Consider the following 18,941-nt stretch of genomic DNA (forward strand, 5'->3'; position numbering starts at 1 on the left):
CCTTTTTCTGCACAAAAACTCCTTCACCGTGTTATACATTTCAACTCCTCTTGTAATTGTCTGTTAGGGCAGATGTGTCAGGAGTTCTTCTCTTGTGGAAACCAAAAGCTATGCTGTACTGTTGCCGTCCACAGACTCATCACACTGGACGTTAACCACCTGCACTTTGCAAGATCCCGGTCCAGCTAATTGGCCAAGTTATCAGACATAGCTGACACTCATCTAGACATTGTAGTGGAAATTGAATGAGTTCTATTGTTCTCATCCTTAGGGACAGTGATAGCAATTATCATCATTGCTTGAATTTTTTTCATGCTATATGCAAAAGTCTTTGTCCCTTAAGGCAACAGATTACAGCCCCCCCCCCCCCCCCCCCCCCCAGGCTGCTGTCGTATTAACAATAGAATGGACAAGAAAAAACGACGAGAATGGCTCGAGCAGGGCGTTGCTCACGGGGCGGTCGCTCGTGCCATGCGGTCGCACGTGCTCGGGCCCGCTAAATGCTACTTGTAGCTTTAATTATTATTATTATTAGGGCCCGAGCACGGAGTGCAAGGACCCTATTGTAATTCGAATGTTTATTATTATTATTAGGGCCCGAGCACGGAGTGCAAGGACCCTATTGTATCTGTTAGGTTTATTATTAGGGCCCGAGCACGGAGTGCAAGGACCCTATTGTATCTGTTAGGTTTATTATTATTATTATTATTATTATTATTATTCTTCCGACTTTTCCGTCGCCTTTTTGAGGCCTTTAACATACCCCAAAACTCACCAAATTTTGTATACACATCAGGAGTCGCGAAAAATTTCATATTTTATAGGAGAACGGCATAGGTAAACAAAAATGGCTCGATAGCGCCACCTGCAAAATTTGTTTTCGCGAGCACCTCCATATGCTTTATAGTACAAACCTGATTTTAACAGGGCATGTTCATCGGATAGAAACCTACAAAAAAGTCTCTTGGGACCAAGCTGTCAGTCGCACAGGAAGTCTGATATTTTGATGACAATATGTCATTTTTGCTGTATTTTGGTCATTTGCAGGCCTCGCTCTAGAACGAACTCCTCCTAGAGATTTGAGAGTAATGACTCCAAACTTTGGTTTTGTAAACTAGACACATGTCCGATGTTAAATTGCAAAGCTTTTAAGTTTTTATGGATGTTTGTGACCATGGCGGCGCGTCAAAATTGGAGGTCGTTTCGAAAACACGCCATGAAAAGAAAAATGGCCATTACTCAGCCATGCATAATCCAATCTGATCCAAAATTGATGTGCATGATTGTAGTCTGACTCTGAACACATCTGCAGTGAAAAAATCTGGAAAAAGTGTAGCGCCACCTGCTGGCAAGAGGAAATGACATGTTTTACTTGGAGCATCACTGCTCCGAGTAGGATGAGCCGACACACCTGAAAATGACGTCCACCTGTTGAAAAGCCATTGAAGTTTACTCTGACAAAAAACCATAACTTTCAATGCGGGGGTGTGGTCGTGACAGAGCGGCAAAGTTGGGCATCTCGCTATGCACACAAAAGTTGCTCTCACGTGCACATTCCTTGTCCAATCTCACTGAAATTCAATGGATATGATGAAGCTTCTATTCTGAACCCATGGATATGACAATCTTGGACGAGCTCTATAGCGCCACCTAGTTATTGCATTGGGCACATTCTGCCCTGTATTTTCTCTTTGCTTTGTCCGATGTGCATGAAATTAAAACTGGAGATACTCAGAAGGGTCCTCTCTCATCATGTAAAGTTTCATGGGTGTACACCTGACGGTGCCTGCGTAACAGGAAGTGGTCGATTATGTGCACCCAAATAATAGAAATTTATTATAAATCAGCCGTTTGTCTCAGGAAGCTGAGATTTCAGAATTAGATGCCTTTAATAACCTCCAGCTTTGATATGTAACACTATAGGGTCTACGAGAAACTTCATCACTTGATTTTTTTAATGAAATTTTGGACTGAACAAAGATTTTTAGCATAAATTCTGTTTAGGTTATCAGCACCAAGAATTCAACTTTCATAGGCATTTATGTGCTACTGCTTCCTAAAAAAATTCAGAATGATTGAAGTTACAGGTGACATCTTAGAGAGCATTACATCCAAAAAGGTCCGAAAACGTCTTTTTAGGCAAAACTGCAAACACCTATTTTTTTGCATAACTTATCTTTCAAATATCAGCACAAAAAAATTAAAAACGGTAGGGATCTGTGTTTGCTGCCTTCCATATTTTTTTCAGACTTAAAAGTGTAACAGATGATTTATAAAAAATCCTTTTCATCCAAAAACCTGTGTTAAATCTGTCTAGACTCCAAACAAACATTTTTTTTATGGTAACTTATGTTTCAACAATCGACACCAATTTTCACAGACCTAAAGCTGAACATGTCCCATAGCTCCCTGAATATTTTCATAGATATAAAATGAACTGGTCATTCTAACATCTGGCATTCTAACATCTAACATCTTACATGTCAAAGCCTCTCTCAGCCTGGCTCTGCTGAAGGAGTCGTGTTACAACCCCGCCCCCTCCTGCTGGGACCCCTGCTATGTAAATTAGCAAGCAGTGAACAGAGAGATGAGTAGTAAGAATGGCCATTACTCAGGCATGCATAATCCAAAGACAGCCAGTTAAACACTGAAAGACATATTTTTTCGGTATGTCTTTCATACATCTTTGGTATTAAAAACTCTCCAAGATGAATGTGCCTGACTCCACCTGCAGGTGGATCACAGACTTCCTGACGGACAGACAGCAGTATGTGAGGCTGGGGAAGCTCGTCTCAGATACTCGGACCACAAGCACCCGATCCCCCCAGGGCTGTGTCCTTTCACCCCTGTTACTCTCCCTGTACACAAACAGCTGCACAGCTGGTCACCTTTCTGTCAAACTCCTGAAGTTTCCTGGCAGAAAAGATCCCCTCAAGAAACACTGCAGGCTGTTCCATAAATAAAATATAGTTTTGCCATTGCCTTGCAGCTCGAAGTTCAAGTGATTTAGTTTTTCAGTAATTTCAGTCAAAAATGCAAGTTCAGATTCACCAAATTCAAATTCACCATATTCAGCAGACATCTCCTCCAATAGCACCTTGAAAATCCTGTGCTGTTTTGCTTTGCCGCTGAGGTGTTGATTTTCACAATAGGAGTCATCATGTGTCCAGAGCCAATCACTTGTGCACATAAGGCCTGCTGGTGAATGAAGCAGCAGTAATGCAGACATTTTGGAAAGTCTGGGTCAGCTTTACAGTGAGTGATGAAACCTGTTTGTCTATTGATCATAGCAGGAGCCCCGTCTGCAGTCACTGCTACCAGCTTTACTAATGGTACTTTTTCTGCACAAAAACTCCTTCACCGTGTTATACATTTCAACTCCTCTTTTAATTGTCTGTAAGGGCAGTTGTGTTTTGAAAAATTTTTTAGACTTCTTTATATTTATAGATATGAAGATTTCTCAACTTAAATAAAGCAGCCGATTGAACTTCTAAGAAAAGTCCACCAGAGAGAGTCAAAGGGATTACAATTCGGCCTCTAGGTAGCAGGTGACCGTTAAGTATTTATGCTGTAAAAGATTTTGTTGTTCTTTGACAAAGTTCACATGCAGCAGGCTTCCCCCACCAGCAAAGCATCATGGGAAGTATGACGTCACAACCCCTGAATAGCAAACGTTTCTTGTGAGATGTATCTAACAGAATCACCCACAAAACATTTTTTTGAACACAGACATAACACAAAGAAGACAACACACCACCACTTTGGGATTGGAATGTAATTTTATTAGATTTTAACCCTTGGGATCAAACTAAAAACGGAGCTGTCTGATTGGTCCATGGGAGAACTCATGCCAATGGGGCACAAACCCAACAGCTACAATGTTCCCTAACGGACTAATGATCAATAAAATAATTACTATAAAATGTTCTACACATACATACGGAACTAAACGAAGTAGAACTTCTATTATTTCATGAAAGCAATAACATGTAATCAATCTACTTCATCAAATACGAACGATAAAATGCATGATGGGAAAAACCACAAGTCAAGCAGCTGGTCAAGCCATTGAAGGCAGGGCATTTTCGTCTGAGTACTCCCTCTGCTCGACCCCTGCTGGACGACTGGAGAATCACACCCCACAGAGAATTTCGCTGAAGCTTGCCGAATTTGAGCAAATCAGTTCTTTTCAGAACTTTCTCATTTCCTCTGCACTTCGATCTTCGACGCTCCTGACCAGCAAGGAAGACTACAGGACCCCCAGTGAGAAGAACTCGACCTTGCCAGACGCACTGCGCCGAGGACGCCTTCAATTTGACTCGAGGTTTGTCACGACCATTATGAATTTTCCCGCGACTTGTAAACGAACCATTACTTTAATCGACCATCGACACTTTTTTACATCGCCACAACGACTACTCACCTTCTGATTATCAATTTTATTGAATAAAAGACCGTAAAAGTTGCTTAAAATTGATTAGACGAACGCAAATAATTTGACCTTTTACTTCGTTGAACCGGAAGTGATGGCGGGCATTTTGTTTCGAACGTAATTTTAAAAAGACTTTTCAAAGCAAACCAACCGACGAATTTTCTTTTTAAACGGACACAAATGTACAAAATGACATGTAGAATCGATACTGGTCGACAAACAACAAGTTTCTATCAGTTTCAGAGATCGTTTTTTTTTGTAGTCTATCCACCATCTTTGTAGTTCTCAATTAAATATTCGAATGTAGTTTTTACGGTTTTTAAACCACATTAACCAGTGAAACTCCTTTCTAATTGATCAAATACATAGCAGTTCACATATAATACATTTTGAACGCGTGCCGACCCGTGAGTATTTCCACTGAAGATCAGTTCCAACCTATTTTGTACTTTTTAGGTTTTAAGTTAAATTTTCAGTGTTTAATAATTTCATAGGACACATGTTAAATTTATTTGTGTATAAATGTTTTCATATAATCTATAAGTGTGGCAGCCAGTATGAATATATTTGCAGGAACACACACAGATTTTAAAATGGCTGCTTGGCCTCCTGTTCGCTTTAGGATTGATAACGTTATTATTAGTTTATAAATGTTTTTATGGTCTTGGGCCTTCATATTTGTCTGATATGATTTTAATGTATGATCCCCTGTGGACCCTGAGGTCCTCTGATACAGGCCTTTTGGTTATCCCAAAAGTTAAAACACACGGCAAGGCCTCATTCAGTTTTAATGGACCTCCTCTATGGATTAGCCTCCCAGAGAGCATCTACCATTTCATGTCTATTAAAGTTTGTTTATGTATTTATTTTTGTTTGAATTAAATGTTTTTCCTTTTACATTTTTATTTGTAACTCCAGAGTTTTCCTCTGAGGGATCTTCCACACCAGTGACTAAACCTTTGTCTGGACAACAGAGAGAGGAGCTGTTTGCTGTTTTTTCCAGAGAACGTTGTGTTTTGTAAGCCATTAAAGAGTTTGGTAAAGGTAAGTTAAATTTGCAGTGTTTAATAATCTATTATAGCAGTGATCCCCAACCTTGTTTCAATAAACTTGATTGCACATTTTTTAAGTTAACGGACAGGTCTTTGAGATGTTGGTGGAGGATTACTGTAGCAACGCCACGCAGAAGGAGGAACAGATGTGTGACATCACACATCCCAGCTTTAATTTAGACACCCATGGATAGAACATTGCATGGCTCTCATCATCCTCCCCCCTTCTGCCACTCATGGTGCAAAAAAGAAAAATGTAGCTATTTTTTTCTGGAAGTAGAAGGCTCCTCTTCTGTCTCCTGGCTGGGCCTTTTCACCTATGCAAAAAAAACTTTCCAAAGACGTTTGTTTTTTACTCATTTTGCTAGCTCCTGGGTTTTATTTTAGCGATAACTTATCACGTGACTGAGAGGAGCACCTTGGTCTGTGTTACTATGGAAGCGATTCTGTAGCATTAATAAAAAGCAAAGTCAAAACCAGAAATGCCTTTTAATTTTCAAGATGAAGCTGCATTTTTTGACTCAAAAATAAAATGAAAAAGCCATCCACCAAAATGCTTTTTCATTTCCTTCTTCAACACTGATTATTCTGTCACTTAATTAAAATTAAAATGAAAATGGTATTTGACATTTCATTTTCAAGACGTTCCATGGTAAATGTGTAGCATAATTCATTTAGAAATGTCTAATTTGACATTTAAAATGGATTAATAGAAATGCTTTTTATTTTCAAAGTGAAGCTGCATTTTTTGACTCAAAATTAAAAAGAAAAAGCAATACTTCAAAATGCTTTATCATTTTATACTGCAACACAGCTTTTTTGTCACTTAATTAAAATGATAAAGAAAATGGTATTTGACATTTCATTTAAAAAAAGGTGCATGGTAAATGTGTAGCATAATTCATTTAGAAATGTCTAATTTGACAATAAAAATGGTTTAACAGAAATGCTTTTTAATTTTCAAAATGTAGCTGCATCAAATAGCTCAAAATTCAAATATAATTCAAATATAATAGCAATATTTCAAAATGCTTTTTCATTTTATACTTCAAACCGCTTATTCTGTGTCATAATTAAAATGAAAATGCAAAGAGGGGATTGCATTTGCATTTTAACATCCACCCTGCAAAACTTGGAGCAATATTCATTTCTTAAAAGCATTAGCAGAGGGGAGGCGGGGCGATGACGTCACTGCTTTCTCCGTGTGTCCGCCTGCTGAAAGACACACGCACCAGGAGCAGACTGTTAGTGGCAGAGAAGAGGGTTTTGTGATGGTTGTGAACTTCTGATGAGTTTGCACAGCTTCTCAGGACTAACTAGCAGCATGTCCGTCTTCTGCGGTCCTCCTCCTGACGCACGCAGACAAGCTTTTTATCTTCGGACCGCCAGCTGCCTTTTCATAGCGGAGCGCGAAGCTCCGATCGCTGAAGGCGGAAATGCTGCTACGATGATCCGAGAAACCATCATATGAATTTGTGTTTCCAGTGGTGTCCAGAACAAAATAAAAACTGATGTAATTCTCACATATTTACAAATTTATTTGCAGCTAAATTTGCTGTTTGACAGCTGGAGCTCCATCAACAGACAGATTTCTCCATGCTAAACGGTTGCTGGTTGGACCAAAAACACTCACTCAGCGTGAAGCTGCAGGAGACTATCTTCATAATGTGCTTTTATTACTGTTATGATTATTATTAAAGGCCTGCTCTGCTTGATCATATGTTTGTAAATCCGTGCGGTCAGACGACGCTGAAGAAGTTGGGTTGGGATTCACAGCTTCTGATTCAAGAGGGAGCTAAAGGAACATTCTGCTGCATTTCTCGCATTAAGATCCAGGAATCCAGGTTTGAGCAGGCCAGGTCCAGCGGTTTGTGAACAGGACCCAGTTTTAGGTGATCTTAATGCGAACACAGACACACCAGGTCTCTCAGCGACAGCGGCCGTACACACGGAGAAAGCAGTGACGTCATCGCCCCACCCCCCCTCTGCTAATGTGTTTAAGAAATGAATATTGCTCCAAGTTTTGCAGGGTGGATGTTAAAATGCAATCCCCTCTTTGCATTTTCGTTTTAATTATGACACAGAATAGGCGGATTGAAGTATAAAATGAAAAAGCATTTTGAAATATTGCTTTTATATTTGAATTTTGAGCTACATTTTCAAAATTAAAAAGCATTTCTGTTAATCCATTTTAATTGTCAAATTAGACATTTCTAAATGAATTTTGCTACACATTTACCATGCACCTTTTTTTAAATGAAATGTCAAATACCATTTTCTTTATCATTTTAATTAAGTGACAAAAAAGCTGTGTTGAGGAAGGAAATAAAGCATTTTGAAGTATTGCTTTTTCTTTTTAATTTTGAGTCAAAAAATGCAGCTTCATTTTGAAAATCAGAAAAGCATTTCTATTAATCCATTTTAAAGGTCAAATTAAACATTTCTAAATGAATTATGCTACACATTTACCAGAGAACGACTTGAAAATGAAATGTCAAATACCATTTTCATTTTAATTAAGTGACAGAATAAGCTTTGAGGAAGGAAAAGAAAGCATTTTGGGGGATTGTTTTTTCATTTTATTTTTGAGTCAACAAAATGCAGCTTCTTTTTGAAAATGAAAAAGCATTTCTGGTTTTAACTTTGCTTTTTATTAATGCTACTGAATCGCTTCCATACATTACTGGTGACATAGACGGGTGTGACAGTCACACAGAGAATCGGGCATCTTTTCAAAATAAAACATCTTTCAGATTCAGATATAAATAAACCGGAAGTAAAGTAAGTTATTTATTATTTGCGGCCCGGGGGTTGGGGACCACTGTATTATAGGACACATGTTACATTTATTTGTGTATAACTATTTTCCAATAGTCTGAATATTTAATTTTATGTTTTTGATTATTTGTCTGTGTGGTATAAATGTATTGCTTTATGTATACATAATAGAAATGAGAATTTTATTTTAATGGTGGTTTCATTTTTTTATTTTTTTTTTAGATGCCACGAAAGAAGGGATTTAATATGCGTCGCACCAAAGTGTGTAAGGTTCAGGAAGAAGGTAAAACTTCTGGTTGTGTTTGTCTGGAGCAAATACAGAGGCCTTTGATTTCTGGAATGAAAGTAAGATTGACAAATTCAAGTGATAGTACAACATCGCTTACATGTTGTGTTGTGGCTGCAATCAACCATGTTGTTGCTCCAGTGTGTACATGGAGGGACGCTGATGTTGATAATATTAGAAATGAAGGTGTGCAGTTGGTTTGTTCATTTAATGGAAGTGATGGATGTGTGAACAATTCCGAAAAGTTATTCAAGGTTTCTGAAAAGCTCAGTGTGTTTGGAAGAATTTGGGATGTTGCTATCAATGAGCCTGTGTATTCTGGTGATTCAAAGAGTGAAGATTTTTCACTGTTGTATGAAATGATGCAGGAGCGACTGATGGAGGAAGATCTGTGTTTGTTGGATTTGCAGGGTTTCGTTTGTGCTGTCATTCATCACAAAGAGTATTTTGTTGTGGTTGATTGTGGTGCACGAGATTCATCTGGAATGTTTTCTAATATTGGAACATCTGTGGCTGTCTTCAACAGTTGCTTTAATGACTTGATGTTGCACATTTGGAACTTGAAAAAGTCTTTGAATGCAGAATGGTTTGGCATTAGTTCAATGTTTGTGAAAGAAGCTTCTTGGGACGGGTGTAATAATACATTTGGTTTGGGAGCAGAGGATGCACGTGTGAATCAGTCAGTTTTGGGCAAAAGACAGACTGGTTTTATAAAAGAACATGTTCAGGAGTTAAATGACAAAATTGTGGTTGGCGATAAATGTAAAGTGTTAATGGAATGCAAAAATACATTGAAAATTGGAAAAAAGGGCAGTAATTTAAAAAAAAAATCATCTTCAGTGATTTTAAATGAAAACAATTGTAACAGATTTGACACAGAACGTTGTGTAAGGGGATCTTTTCATCAAGGAGATCGGCAGCTTCAAAACAGAGGTGTGCAGTGCATGGCAATAGCCCTGGTGAGTATGGCTAAACACACGCATCGTAGTGTTTTTGAGTGGGAGGCAACAGACTTGGACCATGTTGTGTTTCTTGGTGATCAGCTTTACTCCTCGGTGTGTGAAAACAAAATCATCCCTGGAAATTTGAAGTTTTTGTCAGTACCTGATTTGCCCATGGATTCTGAAATTGATGGTAAATTATTTAAGTTTGAGTATGGTGAATACGTTTCTGGGATTGTTAATGTGAGTAATGGTAAATTTGTTGACAGTGGTGAAGTGATAACTCTTAAAAAGGGACTGGAGCACATGCTTGTCAAGTATAAAACATGTTTTTTGACCATAGGCAGTAGTACTTGTGCTGTTATTTCAGAAAACGGCCATTATGCTGTGGTGGATTCACATGCACGCAGTGGTACTGGAATGGCAGATGTAAATGGAAGAAGTATTATCATGTACCTTCCTAGTCTTAATGATTTATACAATTATATTTGTTGCCTGAGTATTTCACTTGCAGGGAAAGAAATGGCTTTTGAAATTGCATCCGTTGCTGTTACTGACAATGATCATAGTGAGAAAAATAAACAAAGTGTGCTTGAGAAGGATTGTAAAACTGGATTAAATACTGGGTCACAGTTTGGTTTCGGGTGCAGTTTAGATGTTCAAACTGGTCCCTTACCGTTGCATGAAAGTAACAGAAAGCGTAAGCTTTCTACTGTGCAACGTGAATCAAAGAAGACAAAATGGTATGATGCTAATGAAGCTAGTTTGGATGTTGAGTTTCTTGATGTTTCATCAAAGAAACTTGAGTTTTACCCTGTTGATTTTGATGTTACACAAGCATTGTGTAAACAACTGAATGTGCATTGTGAAAACACTGCTTGTTCTAACCCTCTAGAGGTTGATATGTTGGGAATTCCATGTCAAACTGATCATATAGTAGCCGATGGCAATTGTTTTTTTAGGGCTGTGTCCAAAGTTATTAGTGGTACAGAGAAAAATCACATAAAGTTAAGACGTGCAGTTGTCACACATTTACAAAAGAATGTTGGAAATTATAGTTCTCTTTTGAGATCTGAAAATATGTCTGTGGATGAATATCTCAATGTTTCTAGAATGAGATTTTCTGGTAGTTGGGCTACATAGGTTGAAATTCAAGCTACAGCTGACTACTTGGGTGTGAGTGTGTATACATTTCACAATGAACGTTGGTTGAAATATGCCTGTCAACGTAAGGCCATATCTAAACAAGGCATATATTTGCAAAATATAAATGAGTGTCATTATGAAGTTGTAACTTGCGTTGAAATGTTTCAGCAGCAGCGTTGTTTTGGGTTGTGTAAATCTATGGAAAAAAATAATTTGGGTCATAATATGAGGCAACGCAAAAGAGACTCAGAAATGCTGTCAGAAGGAGATTGCAAGAGTGTTAAACATGGCAGGTCTGAAGTTGGTGATTGTAATGAAGTTTTGTTTAGTGCATTGGTTAACAATGATCACCAAAACAGTGAAATTTATCAAAGTAACAATTTAGTTGAAAATGCTTTCAGTTTTTATCCATTGTCGTTTGAGAGTGCAGTTTTGTTGTCAAAACATATTGATTTAGATTTTGTGAAGCAGTATGAAGACATTCCAACTAATAATGTAACGCTTGGTTCTATTTGTAAGACAGAGGTCACATTAAATGATGGCAATAGTTTTTTTCGTGCTATTTCTCGAGTCATTAGTGGATCTGAAAATTGTCATAGAAGAGTTCGACTGGCTGTTGTTAAGTTTATGCTAAAGAACAGTGACATTCATATGAAGTTGCTGGAGAAAGGATATGCCACAGTGTCTGAGTACATTCAAAAGTCACGTATGAAATATGTTGGCAGTTTTGTATGTGAGATTGACATTCAAGCTACTTCAAATGTTTTGGGAGTAGAAATTTTTGTACACAATGGTAGCATATGGAGAAAGTATAACCCTGTAAATAAAATACTTGGAAATCAAGCAATTTATTTGCGAGAATGTGGTGAGAAATATTACGAGGTTGTTGTTTGTGTTCATTGTAGTGGTAAAATTGGGTGTGCCAATTGGTGTAAAAGCAATAGTATTTGTTCTGAGAAACCACTGTTAAGATGTCGTTCTTTTCAACCACATAATGTTAGTTGTGATTCAGTTGGTGAATCTTCCTTTTCAAAGTATCTAAAAAAAAGGAGATCTTTTTACCACAAAATGCAATATCAAACAAGTGAACTGCATAAACAGAAGAAAAAAGATATGAGTAAAAGGAAATATGCATCTGATTCTTTGCGTAGATCCAGAGCATTAGAATTGAGTAAAAATAAATATAGGGAAAATGCTATGCATAAAATGTGGGTTAAAGAACGTAGTTCTGCAAAATACAGAACTGATGATTTACACAGACATCGTGTTAAAAATGGGAGTAAAAGCAAGTATAAATTTGATTTGTTACACAAACATAATGTTAAGGAAATGAGTAAAAGAAAATATCAGATTAATGTTACTCATAGAGAAAATGTTAAAGCACTGAGTTCTAGAAAATATCAGAGTAATGTTACTCATAGAGAAAATGTTAAAGCACTGAGTTCTAGAAAATATCAGAGTAATGTTACTCATAGAGAAAATGTTAAAGCACTGAGTTCTAGAAAATATCAGAGTAATGTTACTCATAGAGAAAATGTTAAAGCACTGAGTTCTAGAAAATATCAGAGTAATGTTACTCATAGAGAAAATGTTAAAGCACTGAGTTCTAGAAAATATCAGAGTAATGTTACTCATAGAGAAAATGTTAAAGCACTGAGTTCTAGAAAATATCGTCAAGATCCTCACTTTAGGAAAAGTGTGTTGGATGGGATGAAATTGAAGCGACAATTGAATAAAAAACAGTTGGAAGAGTTTGATGTTGTTATGAAACAATTTTTGGATAAAGTTAAAGATGGACCTGGGTTTGTTTGTTGTGTATGTCATAGGTTGTTATTTGAACATCAAGTATTACATTGTAAAAAAGAGTTGTACAGTAATGCAGGACTTGGACTTATCGCTGATCAATGTATCACTTCTGGTTATTTGCATATCTGCAATGCAAACTGCTCAAAAAATTGTGAATGGATGAAAACATCAAGAAGCAAATTGTGGATTTGTTACACGTGTCATGCTAAAATCAAGAAAGGTAAAGTACCAGCTGAAAGTGTTAAAAATAACTTAGAACTTGAACCTATACCAGCGGAATTGGCATGTTTAAATCAATTAGAACAACATCTAATAGCGTTACATATTCCATTTATGAAACTGTTAGCATTGCCCAAAGGTGGACAGAATGGCGTGCATGGACCTATTACTTGTGTTCCTGCAAATACTGAACAAACAACTTATTTGTTACCACGCATGTCTATTGAGGGTTCTCTTGTGCCTGTGAAATTAAAACGGAAGCTTACTTATAAAGGACATTATGAATATCAGTATGTTGATACGGAACGTGTTAAGCAGGCTTTACAGTTTTTACAAACCCATAATTATTATTATAACAACGTGAAATTTAATAATGATTGGATTAATGGTTTTTGTAAAGAAACATCTGATGTGGTAGAAAAAGATGTTGAATGCACTGCAAATGTTGACGATTCAAATGTTTTAGGAGATGAACTTCTGCATGATAGACAGCAGCATTGCATGTTCCAGGACACTTGTCTAATGCCAGTAGACATTGGTCAAGAGGCTTTGGATCAATATTTTGATCACATTTTGAATGTAGCTCCCGCTGAAGGCAATAGTCCGGTGAAGTTGTTGTCCGATATTACAAATGAGGCTAAGTGTTTTCCTGTGTTGTTTCCTAAGGGTGGACCAACATATCATGATGGAAGACAACATCCTTTAACTCTATCACGATATTTTAACAACAGGATTCTTAATGCTGATTGTCGTTTTGCACAAAATGTGGAATATATTTTTTTTGCCCAATATATGACAGAATTAGAAAAGGTCGTTTCAAATGTTTCGATTGCAGTAAGAAAAGGTAAGTATAATTTTAAAAATAAACGAGTAGTTACTGGAGAGTTGTTGAAAAGTGATGATTCTATTAAAAGGATGTTGGAATTTGATGATGGGTACCGATTTTTAAAACCAATTAGAGGTACGCCAGCTTTTTGGCAGGCGGCCCAGAAAGACCTCATGGCTTGTGTGAGGCAGCTTGGAATCCCCACATGGTTCTGTTCATTTTCTTCAGCTGATATGCGTTGGAAGAATTTACTTTCCTGCATTCTGAAGCACGAAGGTAGAACTGAAACTGTGGAGCAGTTGGAATGGGCAGACAGATGTGAGCTTTTGCGTCGTAATCCTGTCACTGCTGCTCGGATGTTTGATTTTCGTTGGCATTGTTTTCTGAAAGAGGTTCTTATGTCGCCTGCATGTCCTATAGGAAAAATTAAGGATTATTTTTATAGGGTGGAGTTTCAGCAACGAGGCTCACCACATCTTCATTGCCTGTTTTGGATAGAGGATGCACCTGTAATTGACAGAAATACAGATGCTGAAGTGATTGCATTTATTGATCGTTATGTGACTTGTGAGTTACCATCAAATATTGACTTACTGGAAATTGTAACATCTGTGCAAAAACACTCTGAAACACATGCGAAAACATGTAAAAAAAAAGGAACTGTGTGTCGTTTTAATTTTCCTAGACCACCTTCTGCGCGTACATTCATATCACGTAGCACAAGTGCTGAAGAGACACAGTCTTGTCAATGTGTGTTATCACAGAAAGAGTCTTGCAACTGTAAAGAAAATGCACAGACACCGCAATTGAAGAAAAAAGAGGCTTCTGCATTGATTGCACACATTAAAGCTGCTCTCTCAACTGATGGGCCAACTTATGACAATGTTGAGGATTTGTTTGAATCTGTTGGGTTAAACCAAAGCACATTTGAAACTGCATATAACTGTTGTGCTCGGAAAACCCATGTTGTGCTGAAACGTCAACTTAAAGAAGTTTGGATTAATCAATATAGCAAGCCACTGTTAAAATGCTGGAATGCTAATATGGATATACAGTTTGTTGTCGACGCATACGCATGTGTTGTGTACATCATTTCTTACATCTCTAAATCAGAGAAGGAAATGGGTTTATTATTGCAGTGTGCACAAAAGGAAGCATGCAGGGATGGAAATGCTTCTGCCAAAGAGAGTCTAAAAACATTAGGCAGTACATATTTGCACAACAGAGATGTATCTGCTCAAGAAAGTGTTTATAGACTGACAAATGCACATTTGAAAGAGTGCTCTCGGAAAGTTGTGTTTCTTCCTGTTGGTGAAAATACTGTTAAAATGAGTTTACCGTTAAAAGTACTTAAAGAAAAAGCATCAAAGCATTCTGTTAGCACAGATGATATGTGGATGACAAGCATTGTGGATAGATATAAGAACAGACCTAAGAGTGATGATTTTCCTTCAATGTGTTTAGCAGTATTTGCTTCCGAATTTCGTGTGTTGTCAAAAAATGAAAGTGCTGCTAAGCGAATAAAGTTGAACAACAACACTGGATATGTTGTAAAAAGAACCCGCACACAACCTGCTGTTGTACGTTACGTTAAGTTCTCTGAAACAAAACAGCCTGAATTGTTTTATCAAAGCAATCTGCAGTTGTTTTTGCCATACTACAGCGATAGCCAGCTGAAACCTCAAGGTTTTGAAACGTATCAAGACTTTTTTCATAAGGGCACGATAAGACTTGGTAATTCAGGTCTGCAGTTGGTAAAGTCCGTGGTAACATTAAACAGAAGTAAATTTGAAATTGATGGTGATAAATTGGTTAATGCTCAGCAAGGGATAGATAATGCTGGTGTAGTTGAAGATGCCTGGTGTGAATTATGCCCTGAGCAAGAATTGGAAAGACTTGAGTGTCAAGAGTTGTTGCAGAACCAAAAAAGTGTCGATGATGAACAGGAATTTGATATTCCTGATTTAAGAGTTTCTGCTCAACATAGCCATTTCTTTCAACTGAATAACACAAAAATGCCTCGTAGTGATGGCTTGGCTTTAATTCGCTCTTTAAATGAAATTCAGATGGATATTTTTTACCAAGTGAGAAAATGGTGTGTGGAAAAGGTTTTGGGAAAAAAGCCAGAACCATTCCACCTGTTCATAACAGGAGGTGCAGGGACTGGTAAAACTCACCTAATTAAAGCAATAAAATATGAATCAAATAGACTATTGTCTCCTCTTTGTCGTCATGTAGATGACATCTGTGTTTTGTTGACGGCTCCCACAGGAATTGCTGCGTTTAATGTACAAGCAAGTACTATACACAACACTTTTTGTATTGGTAAAGATGTCCGCTTACCTTACACACCACTGGGTGAGGAAAAATTAAATTCTTTACGTGCCATTTACAGCAGTTTACAGATTTTGATAATTGATGAAATATCCATGGTAGATCATAATTTATTAGCATATATTCATGGGCGTCTGAGGCAAATAAAGCAAACTGGTAACTCTGCATTGTTTGGAAATGTTTGTATTATTGCAGTTGGGGATTTCTTTCAATTACCTCCAGTGAGAGGAAAACCATTGTATGTAGAAAATGTGGGTATGGATCTTTGGTGTGGTGTGTTTGAAATTGTTTGCCTAGAAACCATTGTACGCCAAAAAGATCAGGAATTTGCCAAATTACTCGGCAGAGTTAGGACACGATGCAAAGGTACTGAAATGTTAAAAAGTGATATCCAACAATTGAAGTCACGTGAAACGGGAGAAGGCAGCTCTGCTTTACATATTTTCCCAACTAATGGTCAAGTAAATCAACATAATTTAACCCATCTACACTCATCCTGTCCAGAGTATGTAACTATTAAAGCTCAAGATTATGTAAATTGTAAGGAAACAGGTAGACAAGTGTTACTAAGTGGTAATCATTCAAATGCTAACAATACTTGTCTAGCAGAAAGACTTCTTTTGGGGAAGAATGCACGTGTCATGCTCTGTAAAAATGTTGATGTGGCAGATGGTCTTGTCAATGGTGCATGTGGAATTGTGACTGATATTGTCTATAGAAACTCTGACTTTCCACAAATTGTTTTTGTGAATTTTGATAATAAAGACATTGGAAGACAACGGAAGAAACAGTATGAAAATCATCCAGGGCTTGTCTCAGGTTCTGTAGCCATTGTTCCAGAAGAGGAACGAGTCACAGGAAGAGGTGGTCTGAGACGTCAGTTTCCTCTAAAACTTGCTTGGGCTTGTACTGTTCATAAAGTTCAGGGTCTTACCATTGATAATGTTGTTGTGTCTTTGAAAAAAACTTTTGCTCCTGGGCAGGCTTATGTTGCATTAAGCCGCGTAACAAGTTTGTCTGGTTTAATTATTCAAGATTTTAAGGAACAGGCCATTTACTGTAACAAAACAGTTTCTGAATATGTGGCAAACATGCCTCAATATCTGATAAATAAAGAAAATCTCACTTCTAGTTCATGTGAATTCAGCATTTTCCTCATGAATGTGCAAAATTTACAGTGGCATGTAAAGGACTTAGCTTTGTGCACAAAACAGTTACATGTTAACTGCATAGCTGTAACTGAAACATGGCTTCCAAATGCACCTTTAACTGATGCATTGAACATCAGTGGGTATAATTTTTATAGTATGCCACGCTCACTGTCTTATAGTGGAGTAGATCCTAGACTGAATGTGATTAAAGGCTTAAAACATGGTGGTGTTGGAATGTACACCGTTGAAAATATCCTGTTTGAACATGTAGAGATACAAAATGTAGATATTGAATGTTTAGTGCACAGATTTATTACATCAAACATAGTCGTGGCAGTTCTGTATCGTCCACCATCATATGCCATTTCATTATTTAGAGAGAACCTTAAGAAATTAGTTGATCTTTTGGAGCCCCTGGGTGATACCATTGCTATAATGGGTGATTTTAATGAAAACTTAGTAAACTCTAAGACAATAACTGATTTCATGGCACATAAAGGTTTCATTCAACTGGTTTCTGAAAACACAACGTTAAAAAATACGATAATCGATCATGTGTACTTAAAAACAACAAACTATAAAGTCGAATGTACAGTTGTACAAACATACTTTAGTGATCATGATGGGGTTCTTTGTCGTTTTACACATGTAAGTGACTGTTGATGATTGTGGCAAAGGAGAAAGGGAGAGATGGCGACATCTTTATCTCTTTTAAGTCACAAATGTCTGACTTAATATAAAACGTCAAATGTTGAACTCAATACATGCTGGTGTCAGTTGTTGTGGCGAAGGAGAAAGGGAGAGATGGCGACATCTTTATCTCTTTTAAGTCACAAACGTCTGACTTAATATAAAACGTCAAATGTTTAACCAAATACATGCTGGTGTCAGTTGTTGTGGCGAAGGAGACGGGGAGAGATGGTGACATCTTTATCTCTGTTAAGTCACAACGTCTGACTTAAATTAAAACGTCAAATGTTTAACCAAATACATGCTGGTGTCAGTTGTTGTGGCGAAGGAGACGGGGAGAGATGGCGACATCTTTATCTCTTTTAAGTCACAAACGTCTGACTTAATATAAAACGTCAAATGTTGAACTCAATACATGCTGGTGTCAGTTGTTGTGGCGAAGGAGAAGGGGAGAGATGGCGACATCTTTATCTCTTTTAAGTCACAAACGTCTGACTTGATATAAAACGTCAAATGTTTAACCAAATACATGCTGGTGTCAGTTGTTGTGGCGAAGGAGACGGGGAGAGATGGTGACATCTTTATCTCTGTTGAGTCACAACGTCTGACTTAAATTAAAACGTCAAATGTTTAACTAAATACATGCTGGTGTCAGTTTTTGTGGCGAAGGAGACGGGGAGAGATGGTGACATCTTTATCTCTGTTAAGTCACAATCCTCTGACTTTATGGAAATATGGTTTCTTTTCCTGCATCATGAATACATATAAGGCATTACAAATTTACATTTTTTTCTGTAGTTAGCAATTGAGTAAAGAATCAAAATCCTTTTTTTGCATATTTCTAAATTTCAAACCATCTGATTTACAAACATATTACAAGTACTCAAAAAGTACTTCAGAAAGTAATTGAAATTTATGTATCTATTGCATTCCTATGGCCTAGTTATTCATGATGCAGGTTTTGCTTTCCTTGCCATGTGACTTCAAAAAAGCAAAAGACATTGGTAATGGTACTCCCAGTTACTGGGATGGGGTTCGATTCCCTACAATGTCCGTGTTCTGAGGTCACATAAACATTTTTTTAATGTCAGTGAATATATGTCTTCATGAATTAACTTTTTTAATCAGAGAAATTTCTATAAATCTCGCCATAGGAGAATCCCCACCGCACCCACCCAGACTAGAACATCAACGGGGTCCACTTCACAGCCGTGAGGCTGCAAAGTTAAACTCCAGCTTCCCCAGAAAGGGCAACAACCACAGACCAAGCCGACAAGCCC

The 18,941-nt window shown here is 37.5% G+C and overlaps 1 long non-coding RNA gene across 1 annotated transcript; it reads left to right on the top strand.

Moving 5' to 3' along the window:
- The first annotated feature begins 2,828 nt into the window (after nucleotides 1-2,828).
- On the top strand, nucleotides 2,829-18,658 carry LOC144990179 (uncharacterized). Its single transcript, XR_013654167.1, has 3 exons — nucleotides 2,829-4,324; nucleotides 5,351-5,476; nucleotides 8,485-18,658. It is a non-coding gene; the product is annotated as an uncharacterized LOC144990179 (long non-coding RNA).
- The last annotated feature ends 283 nt before the right edge of the window (nucleotides 18,659-18,941 follow it).

This window comes from Oryzias latipes, chromosome 24 (genome assembly GCF_053564925.1).
Source record: "Oryzias latipes strain Hd-rR chromosome 24, Olatipes_Hd-rR_3.1".
NCBI lineage: Eukaryota > Metazoa > Chordata > Actinopteri > Beloniformes > Adrianichthyidae > Oryzias > Oryzias latipes.